The sequence below is a fragment of the Tenrec ecaudatus genome, chromosome 9 (genome assembly GCF_050624435.1).
Source record: "Tenrec ecaudatus isolate mTenEca1 chromosome 9, mTenEca1.hap1, whole genome shotgun sequence".
In the NCBI taxonomy this organism is placed as follows: Eukaryota; Metazoa; Chordata; class Mammalia; order Afrosoricida; family Tenrecidae; genus Tenrec; species Tenrec ecaudatus.
In genome coordinates this window covers 106076076-106086698 of record NC_134538.1, presented here as the reverse complement: position 1 = coordinate 106086698, position 10623 = coordinate 106076076, and the positions used below count along the sequence as shown (strand labels likewise).

At 42.9% G+C, this 10623-nt stretch overlaps 1 pseudogene; it reads left to right on the top strand.

Annotated features, from left to right (window-relative positions):
- The first annotated feature begins 414 nt into the window (after window positions 1-414).
- LOC142456471 (zinc finger CCHC-type and RNA-binding motif-containing protein 1 pseudogene) lies at window positions 415-1405 on the top strand (annotated as a pseudogene).
- The last annotated feature ends 9218 nt before the right edge of the window (window positions 1406-10623 follow it).

Genomic DNA, 10623 nt, shown 5'->3' with positions numbered 1-10623 from the left:
TTTAAAAGATTGAGTTACATATATTTAAATCACCCTTGCATATCTAGCAACTGAGATTAATATACCTGACTATACTTGCATTTGTTTCTAGGCTAGCCTTAGAAAGACGGAAGTCTATTCTTACTAGAGATTACTGGAACCAACACTGTTTGAAGAAATCGATGTCAGTGTAAACGACGTACATGTTGAAAGAGCATTTCTGGGTATAGCACGTATAGTCATTTGGACATTGCTTGCAGAAAGCTTAGTAGCTGGAAAATGTAGATTTATATTTAAAAACCTATTAAATCCTCATTCTAATTAGATTCTTAACAAGAAAAAGCACAAGGAGATCTATCACGAAGATCACTAAAGAAAAGGGTTTTAGGCCCGCCTCCGGGCTGGGCTCCTCCACGCGGCCGGGTGCATCTAATGAGCGCCTGGGAGAAGCCGAACGGCTGTAACCCCTCCAGGACCCGTGATGCCACGGACGCTACGCGGGGCGAGAAATAGCCGGGGTTGAACCTCAGTTGAATGTGGGGCTTGCGCGCTCCTAACCTAACCCCTCGGGCCCGTCTTAGCACAAGGGGAGAAAGACGGGACGTTCCTCTCCAGAAAAGAGTTACGGTCTCGGAAACCCAAAGGGGCAGTTCAACCCTGTCCTGTCTGGGTCGCTATGAGTCGGCATGGACTCGATGGCAAAATGAGTGGTGGATTGGCCCCAAGTAAAAGTACAGTATATGTATCCAACCTTCCCTTTTCCCTCACAAACAATGACTTATACCGGATATTTTCCAAATATGGTAAAGTTGTGAAGGTTACTATCATGAAAGATAAAGACACCAGGAAGAGTAAAGGGGTTGCATTTATTTTATTTTTGGATAAAGAATCTGTACAAAACTGTACCCGAGCAATTGACAACAAGCAGCTATTTGGTAGAGTGATAAAAGCAAGTATTGCTATTGACAATGGAAGAGCAGCCGCGTCCATCAGAAGGCGACACTACGATAAATCTGTTATGAATGTGGGGAAAGTGGGCATTTAAGTTATGTCTGTCCTAAACATATGCTTGGCGAACGTGAACCTCCAAAGAAGAAAGAGAAACAGAAAAAGAAGAACATTCCTGAACCAGAAGAACAAATTGAGGAAGTAGAAGAAATTGAAGACAAAGGGGAAGACCCTGCTCTGGACAGTCTCAGCCAAGCCACAGCTCTCCAGCACGCCAACACTGAAGAAGAAGAAGAAAAAAGATGGAAAACCAGTTCGGAGAAGCCTTCAACATCAGATGATTCAAGACGCCCAAGGATCAAGAAAAGCACATATTTCAGTGATGAGGAGGAACTTAGTGACTAAAATTAATATTTATCCTGTAAATACCATTAAAATGTTGTAGAATCTTGGAGTGCACTGTTCAGTTGCAAACTAAAGATTACTTAAGAACTTTGAGCTTAAGAATACTTGTTACCAAATAAGTTTTTATTATAAAATAAAAAAAAAAAAAGAAAAGGGGTTTGAATACTCTAAAGTAACACGAAATATCATTAAACACTGTGTAATGTGTGTAGAAATACAAACGTCCCACGAGGCATGATGTAGCCACAAGAACATTCAGGAGATGACAGGCATCTTTTCTATTTGATCAACTGGACGCATATTTTATTTAAATTAGCTTATACTTCAAATGGATGAGGGACAGTTACCTTTGCTCGGAATATTAAACAGGGGGAAGGGATCTCATCAGGCCCTTCATTCCATAGTAACACGTGGAGGGAAAAAGAGGGTATAGAGCGTGGAAATTTAAAACAAGGACTACATTGGTTGTGATTTTACGCAAGGTCTGTGTGAGCCTCATGCTTATGAAATTTGAAGAGAGAAGAATCAAAAATCATCTTGTTAATCTGTCAGGTATTTCGAGCTGAATTAAATTTGTCCTTGTTAAAGAAATTATCTCCGTTTTCTTCCCCGCTCAGGAATGCATGTAAACCAGTTCCTGTGTCTGCACCCCAGGCAAGAGTTTGGCGCTCAATTACCTGCCGTCTAAAGTCTCACATTTTACAGCAAGCAAGGGAAGTCGATTTTTCATCATCAGTCTTGCCCCAGCCTCTTCTTTTGCACATCTCATCCCTGCAAGCTCTGCGGTGTGTGAAGGTCCCTCCCGCCCTGCGAAAACCGTCTTGGATAACTCCAGGGAGCAGAAGGGAGCATGCAACACCTAGGAGATCTGGGTAAACAGTAGAATCATGCCAACCTAATCTGCGGTGAAATGCTTGGAATGTGGGAGCCGCTGATGATGCCTGTTGTCTGTGTGTCTGACTGAATCCTTTCTTTGCTCCCAGCAGCAAAGTAAAGCCTGGGAACCAGGCCAAATGCCTGCCACTTACCTTAAATTGATCAGCCACTCTGAGAGGAAACCCCCTGAAAGCTGCCACACCGGGGAAACAAAGCCTCCTTCACATTAAAGGCAAATTGCGACTTTGGGTTTGCTGTGATCTTTTTTTTCCATTTTATCCAGTTTTTCACAGTGCACGCCGTTTAGTTCCCGCCCCCCCTGTCCCACTCCCCCTTTCCATTTATGCTCCAGTGTAGAAGCCAATAGTTACAGCATCTTGGCCAAGCATTCATTAAGGTTTATAAGAACAAAATTTATGGTTATTTAGGAGCTGGCACAAAGGCAGCCTGTTGCTGGAAAAGGAAAAAGAAATACAGGTGGGAAATATAGGCCTCAACAAAGGCCCGTAGTACAGAGTCTGGTACTGGGTTCCCAGTGGTGCTGGGGTGTGGGGTGGGGTGTGGAAGGGAAATAGTGTTGGAAATCAGTGACTCTTCTGAATACTGCCCATTGGATGACGCTGGAGATTATGGATTTTAGTCATTCCAAGAAGTTGTACTGTTTTGTGTAAATTTATAGGAACAGGCATTGAAGAGGTAAAGAGATGTGTGTCACTCTGGGTGATAATCTGTCCGGTTGGCTAATAGATTGGATGCATTTAGAAACTAGCGATTACAGAGAGGAGTAAGAGCTCTTCCATGGAAAACAGAGTCATGCTACCCTCCCCGGTAGACCTTACGTAACGGCATGGCCTGTGCTCCCAAAAATGTAGGGTGTGGGCAATACACGCCCTTAATCTTTTAATTCAGGTTGTCATGTAAAAATCTGGCACAGGCTGGAAGTCTATAGTCCCCTTTAGGAAATATAACTAATGGTTCTTTTTATTGTTTAATAGGCTCTGATTTCCTTCACTAGAGGAAAATAAACGTTTCTTGCCCTATTTTTAGATTCTATTTTATTTCATTGTTGGTCAGAAAGTTCTTAAGAGAGCCTACAGACCTTGTGTCTATTGAAAAAATATACAGTTTCATTGTTTTTTTTTAGGTAAACTTTCCCCAAAATAGCACTTATTTTTTTGTTGTATGATTTGGGGAAGGATGATTTGTAAGACCAAATGCATCTATTACCAACAGGAATATTAATATTAGTAATAGTAACAATAGTCTACTTCTATCAGCTTTACTGAAATAAGGCCTTTTCTTCTAATTCCACGGCTTTCTGGAGCCCTGGTGGCAGAGTGGTTACAGGTTGGGCTGCAAAGCGCAAGGTCAGCAGTTCAAAAACTACAGCTGCTCTGCAGGAGAAAGATGAGGCTTTCTACTCCCATGAACAGTTGCAGTCTTGGAAACTCACGGGGGCAGCCCTACCCTGTCCTGCAGCGTTGCTATGAGTCAGAATTGACTCGATGGTGGTGAGTTTGGTTTCTCCATGATTGTGCACAGGCTAGGATGTTTTCCCGCTTTCTCTTTCACTCATTTGGTCCTGGAAGTTGTCTGCCTGGTTCTTAAAAATTCTTTTGTGAAATCCGTATCACCTCAAGCTGAATAGACCTGCTTTGTTAAATTAATTTGTATCTGCTCACATGTTGCTTTGCCAAGCACCTATTTAATTTCGTGAGTAATGGATGTGTGCTTTCCCCCTAACTATATACTCTTAAAACACTCCAAGAGCAGGCCTCACGATGTGCTCATGGTTTCTCCACCGTACTTATTAAAGTCACCTGCTCTGACAAAACACTTGTTAAATCTGGAAAATTTGAGTATGAACAAAACCTTTTGGCATCATTTCACAAAATACTAAGTCCAATTTTGGTTTGCACAGTGTGATTGTAATGTTCAGGTGATACTGATTAACAACCTGTCATACGCAGATGACCCAATCTTGCTCAATGAAAGCAAGGACTTGAAGCAACTGCTGATGAAGAGCTAGGATTGCAGCCTTCAGTATGGATTGCAACTCGATGTAAAGAAAATCAAAATCTTCATTACTGGACCAATAGGTAACATGGTAAAAAAGAGAAAAGATTGAATTTGTCAAGGATTTCATCTTGCTTGTGTCTGCAATTAAAGCTCACGGAAGCAACGATCAGAGATCAAATGGCTCATTGCATTGGGTAAGTATGCTACACAGGACCTCTTTAGAGTGTTGAAAAGCAGGGAGTTACTTTGAGGACAAAGGGATGACTGACCCAAGTCATGGTGTTTTTCCACTGGCTCATATGCATGTGAAAGTTGGACACTGAATAAGGATAATTGAAGGAAAATCAATGCATTTGAACTATGATATTGATGAAAAATATTGAAAGTATGATGGACTGCCAAAAGAACAAACAAATCTGTCTTGGAAGAAGTACAGCCAGAATGCTCCTTAGAAGGAAGGATGGCAAGACTTTGTCTCGTGTACTTTGGACATGCTGTCAGGGGAGACCAGACCCTGGAGAAGGACATCCTGCTTGTAAGGCAGAGGGGCAGTGAAAAGGCAGAAGGTCCTTAACAAGATGGATCGATACTGTGGCTGCAACAAGGGCTCAAACACAAGGACAATTGTGTGGATAGCGCAGGATCGGACAGTGTTTTGCTCTATTGTACAAAACACTGAGCCTGAACGTACTCCATGGCACACAACAACAATTGATGACCCCTGAACATGGGTGAGCCTGTTTGTCTAGTCATCACAGAAACTCACTCCCCTTTTTATGCGGTGTGCCAGAAGGCTAGAGCCATGCTCGAAGAAGATGCAGGAAAAGCCTTCGTTCAGTCTATTCCCATCTCCAGCTCAGTATCTTTAAAACTGGCTTGTCATAGCACGTTGCCATTTATATTTTTCATTTTGCTTAATAATTTTACCATGACAACTAATTTTAACATCCAAGTTTTTAATAGTTATATCTCTTTTTCTGATGTTTTAAAATCAGTTGGTGAGTATTCATTGAAGGCCTGATCGGTGTCCAGTGTAGACGATGAGTAATTGGAAGATAGCGCTATAGCAAGGAGTGATTGGTAAGAAAATAAAAAAATTTGTAGCAATTTACTTTTCATTTTGCTGCATGGGATAACATTTTGAGGACAATTCAAGAGGATCTGAACTAGTTCTATTTCATAATGAAACAGCTAATGTGGCTACTTAGAGATGGTGCAGAGTTTTGTAGGACTTGAACATGGTTTAGGAAAATGACGGAGAGCAGGGAGGAGGCCATCTAGGAGAGGACGGTAATGTAAACGAAGACAAAGAGGCAGGAATAAACTTGAGGAGTTTATGAACCAGAGGAAGCAACTTTGGATGGAGAGACAAGAGCCATCGGAAATAGGCCCGGGAGAGACTGGAACCACCTGATAGAAGACCTTGAAGGTCAAGCAGAGGGTGGGGAACAGTTTGGGGGAGAAACATGCAATCCTCTTCAGGCTCTGAATCCAAGAATGACAGAGTTGAGAAGATCGATTGTGTTCATACATTGATCCCTGGGCCTGCCATCAGAGCTAGGTTCTAGTTCTGGTTTCATTTAAAAATGTGCAACCTTAATTGTCTAAAATAAATAAATAAAAATGTGCAATCTTGAGCACGTTGATGAACCATTCTGGGTCTCAGTGCTTTTATTCATAAAACGGGGATGATATTACCTGCCTTGCCCCTGGTTCATCCCATTTTTGGCAAGCCACTGTAGCCATGTAGGTGTGAGAGCATGAGGGGCTGGAGGAGTGGAGTAGAAGAAACACGTCTAAGAGATGCTAGACTTTGACCCATTTTATCACATAGCTGACTCAGTCCTCTGGTCTCCTTTGGATTGACCTCAGCTTGCCTATTGTATTAAAAAAAAACCCCACCCCTCATCCCTCTTCTCTTGTCCTTTTTGGGAAAGAGATCTCTTTGTTTACATTGACCAACTAAGGTAATTCAGACCCTCTCTGAGATTCCCAATAGGCCTCTCTCTGTAGTTTCCTGAGGTTCTATTAATGTCATTCCTTAGTGATAGTCCACCTTCTTTTATGCAAATCTCCACAATTTCCACTGTGTTTCATGCTGATTATTTCTCAACTGAAACACAATTCAAAGGTGCATATACTTTCAAAGGTGGATATACTTATGGACTAATTGTTCAGAAGTGAAAATGAACTGAGTCTATACATATATACATATACATTTATATATACATATAAATGTTTATGTATGTATCAGAAATATAGACAATGTCTCAAAAATCTTAGGGGGAAAAGCAATGTGTCAAAAGGTAGATTCAAAGTAATCATAGATGTAAAAATTTAAATCATATGAAACAATGATAATACAAGGAGGCTTCATAAAGTGTGTGGAAAATTCCATTATCTTTCCATTCCATTTTTCCATAAACTTTTTGGAAGCACTTCTTGTATTGTTTGTGTAGAATCACACATGTGAGTGATATGGGTCATCCGAGATATTTTCCCTGAAAGGGGCGGGTCATCGTTTTGTGCTTTTCAAGTAACTCAGGCAGGATAAGTGCCCAGTATTGCAAGGAATTAACAAAGAGGAGAAAGGACTTTCTGGGAAAGTAAGTTTAGTGGAGGAAGTAGATCCGACCTATGAAATAACAGGAAGCAACATAGATGTACACAGGCAGACACAGCCTACACCTGTGGGAGGAGTTTCACCTGAGCGGTTTTAGCTTGGCTTGGCCAGTGTTGCAGAAGGAGGATAACAGCACTGGGCTAATCTTTGACCTGTGCTGGCCTTTGAGTCTGACCCTGGGTTGAGGGTAGCAGAGACTCGGCTTGTAATCAGCGGAGAATGGGAAACACTTTGGCTATCCATCCTCGTCGACAACAAAAAACATAATTGTATTATTTTGTAGCCAGCCTTCTGTTTATGCATCTCAGGTCCATAGACTTGGTGTAATTAGAGCCTAGAGATAATAAGTAAGGTATTTACTGAACAAGTTCATTCTTACTTTGTAATATTTGTTATTTATTTAGCTCACTAAATGTACACGGTACTTGACAAATATGTAGAAAGACAAGTTTCCTGCCCTGGGGAGCTATGTTCCAAGGCGGACAACTAAGTAGAATGGTAGGATTTTAGTTTGTGCAGACTTCGCAGGAAGGGAGAGACTGCCTAGGTAAGAAAGAAGGGAAAAATCTAAAGGCCCTTCAGGAATAAAGATGGAGATAAAGAGAGAATAGAGCGCCTTGCAAGAAATCTTTTTGTGATTGGTTTGCAAAGAGATTTCTTTAAAGACCCTCTATTCCCCAGGGGGACAAACAACAGGAACCATGGTGGAAGGGAGACATGTGTAAGATATGAAAATAATAATAATTTATAATTTATCAAGGGGTCATGGAGATGGGAGGCGGGGAGGGAGGGAAACAAAGAGGAGCTGATACCAAGGGCTCAAATAGAAAGTAAATGTTTAGAAAATAATGATGGCAACATGTGTACAAGTATGCTCGATGCAATTAAAGTATGGATTTTAAAGGAGCTGCAAGAGCCCCCAATAAAACAATCTTAAAAAAATGAAAAAAGAAATCTTTTCAATGTAATCATGGCAAGTCTCTACATATGGCGGTTGTAGCCTTTTTCACAACAGCTGAAAGATGGAAACATGAAAATGTTCATCAACATATATCTGGTTAAATAAAATGCGGTATGTAAACACAATTGAGGTCTGATGCATGCCACAGCATGGCTGTTGTTGTTGTTGTTGCTAAGTGCCATTGAGTCAGCTCTTACCCACAGTGACCCTATGCACAACAGAATGAACCACTACACAGTCCTGCACCATCTTCACAATTGTTCCTCTGCCCGAGCCCATTGAGGCAGACACTGTGTCACTCCATCTCATTGATTGTTACCTTCCATTTGACCCAACAAAATGCCCTTCCCAAGCACTGGTCTCTCCTGACAATCATGGCCAAAGTATGTAAGATGAAGTCTTGCGGTCCTTGTCTCTAAGCAGCACTCCGGCCTGACGTCTTCCAACACAGATTGGCTGTCCCCTTAGCAGGCCACGGGACTCTCAGTGTTCTTCTCCAGCTACACCATTCAGATACATCGATTCTTCTGTGGTTTGCCACCATTTGTCGGTCAGTTTCTTGTACTGTGGTGGTCTGTGCGTTGCTGCGATGCTGGAAGCTAGGTCACTGGTATTTCAAATGCCAACAAGGCTTTTGAACCTGCCCCCCAAAGTAAACGAGTCTCAGTGCAACCTCCATTCTAAGAACAGAGAAGGTAGAAAGAGTCTGTGCTCCTCGTTTCTGAGGAAGAAGCCACTGAAAACCGTACGCAGTTTTGAAGCCTTGTCAGATATCACGACATGGACCTTGAAAGCATGATGAAAATTAACTATCATGATTTGAATTCTACGTTGCAAGTCTGGCTAGACAAGAGGATGTACACTGGTGCAGATAGGAACTGGAAACACAGGGAATCCAGGGCGGATGATCCCTTCAGGACCAGGGGTGTGAGTGGTGATACTGGGAGGGTAGAGGGTGAGTGGGTTGGAAAGGGGGAACTGATGACAAGGATCTACATGTGACCTCCTCCCTGGGGGATGGACAACAGAAAAGGGGGTGAAGGAAGAAGTCAGACAGGGCAAGATATGACAAAAAAAATAATTTATAAATTATCAAGGGCTCATGAGGGAGGGAGGGAGAAAAATGAGGACCTGATGTCACGGGCTTGGGTGGAGAGCAGATGTTTTGAGAATGAGGAGGGCAATGAATGTACAAATGTGCTTTACATATTGATGTCTGTATGGATTGTGATAAGAGTTGTATGAGTCCCCAATAAAACGTTTAAAAAAGTTATCAGTCACACAGTAACAAATGCTGTATGATCTCACGCATGTGAAATTAGTCGATATCTATAGAAACAAAGGTTATTAAAAGTGGTAGGAAGGAAAAGAAAAGGGGCGGGCTGTAAGGTGGTGGATTACTCTGGAAACGAACAGTGCTGATGGGCACAGCGTGAGCAATATGAAGTTTGACATGCATATTTTCACCACACACACACACACACACAAACACACACACCATATCCTGGAAGAAACTTTTCAGATTTCCTTTTCAGAGGAAGTGAGGACAATAAATCTGATCGCGACATTAGTAAGATTAGTAACAGGAAAAGCATGAGTACGACATACACGCAGTGTACTAAATTTCCATTATTTCAATGAAGCCCCCCCAACAGTTCTGTGTGGCTGATTTCAGCGTTATCATTGTACACACGTGGAAACCGAGATGACTCCTCACAAGTCTCTGCTGTGCGTCACCCCAGGCGCTCCCTAGAAGAGAGAACATCACCGACTGAGGAGTGGAGCGGAGCATGAGAACATCTTCCGCCGGACTGTACACCGCTGCAGCCACCGCGGCTTTGAAAGAAGGACGCGTTTCAAAATGTGAAAGAGTGAAGTCACTAAGAGTAGGTTAAATGACTGAACCGAAGTGTATTGATCACAAAGAAATAAGGACTGATCTGTTGCCACTGGAGACTTGTGCCAGTATTGGAAGGAGGAAGGTAGGATGTGACCCTGGAGAAAGGAGTCCGTGGAGAGTGCACATGTTTTATGCGCTAGGCTGCTAACCGAAAGGTTGCGGTTTGAACCCGCCCAAAGGTTCCTCTAACGACAGGTGTGACGGTCGAATCAGAAAACCAGCCACTAAAACCCATGAAGCGGAATTCTCCTCCGGCCCACGTGAGTTGTCATGAGTGCTGACAGGCTAGACGCCAACTAAGCAGGGAGAAAAGCAGCAGCGAGGAGGGGAAGAGGCACGCTTCAACAGCTGCGCCATCAGAGGAGCGTCAGCAGAACCAGGAGCCAGAGCAGGAACAGAGCGACGCACTTCTCAACCTATGCAGGAAGGACAGATGAGGCTTTGTGCAGGCGGCTGGCCTGCCTAGTTGGGTGCCTCTGGGAACTTGATTGGGCCTGTTGGACTTGCTGACCAAGTGGAGCCGAGCACCTTGCACTGCGGCTTATTGCAGCGCGGTGCCTCTGGGCACTTACTTGAGGGACCTGGGTTTACTGACCCCAGGACTTTGAGCCGAGTGGCTTCGGGTTGAAGTTTGCAGCAGAGTGGCATGCCCCTTTGGACATTTATTAGCAGACCTGAAAGACCTTTGCAATATGTCCTGACAAACAGCTCAACTCTGAGCATTTCTCACTGCCATTACAACTTGTTCACTTCCTTCACAAACTCTTTCACCACGGGGAAAAAAAAAAGATAACCATCAACATTTCTCAAGAAGTGGACATTTAAAGCTCGGAATCTGCACGTAAATATACGTTTGTGTTTGGACCTCCTTCTGTAAGGAGGTCCATGTTTCCACTGCCCGTCTCTTTCTTT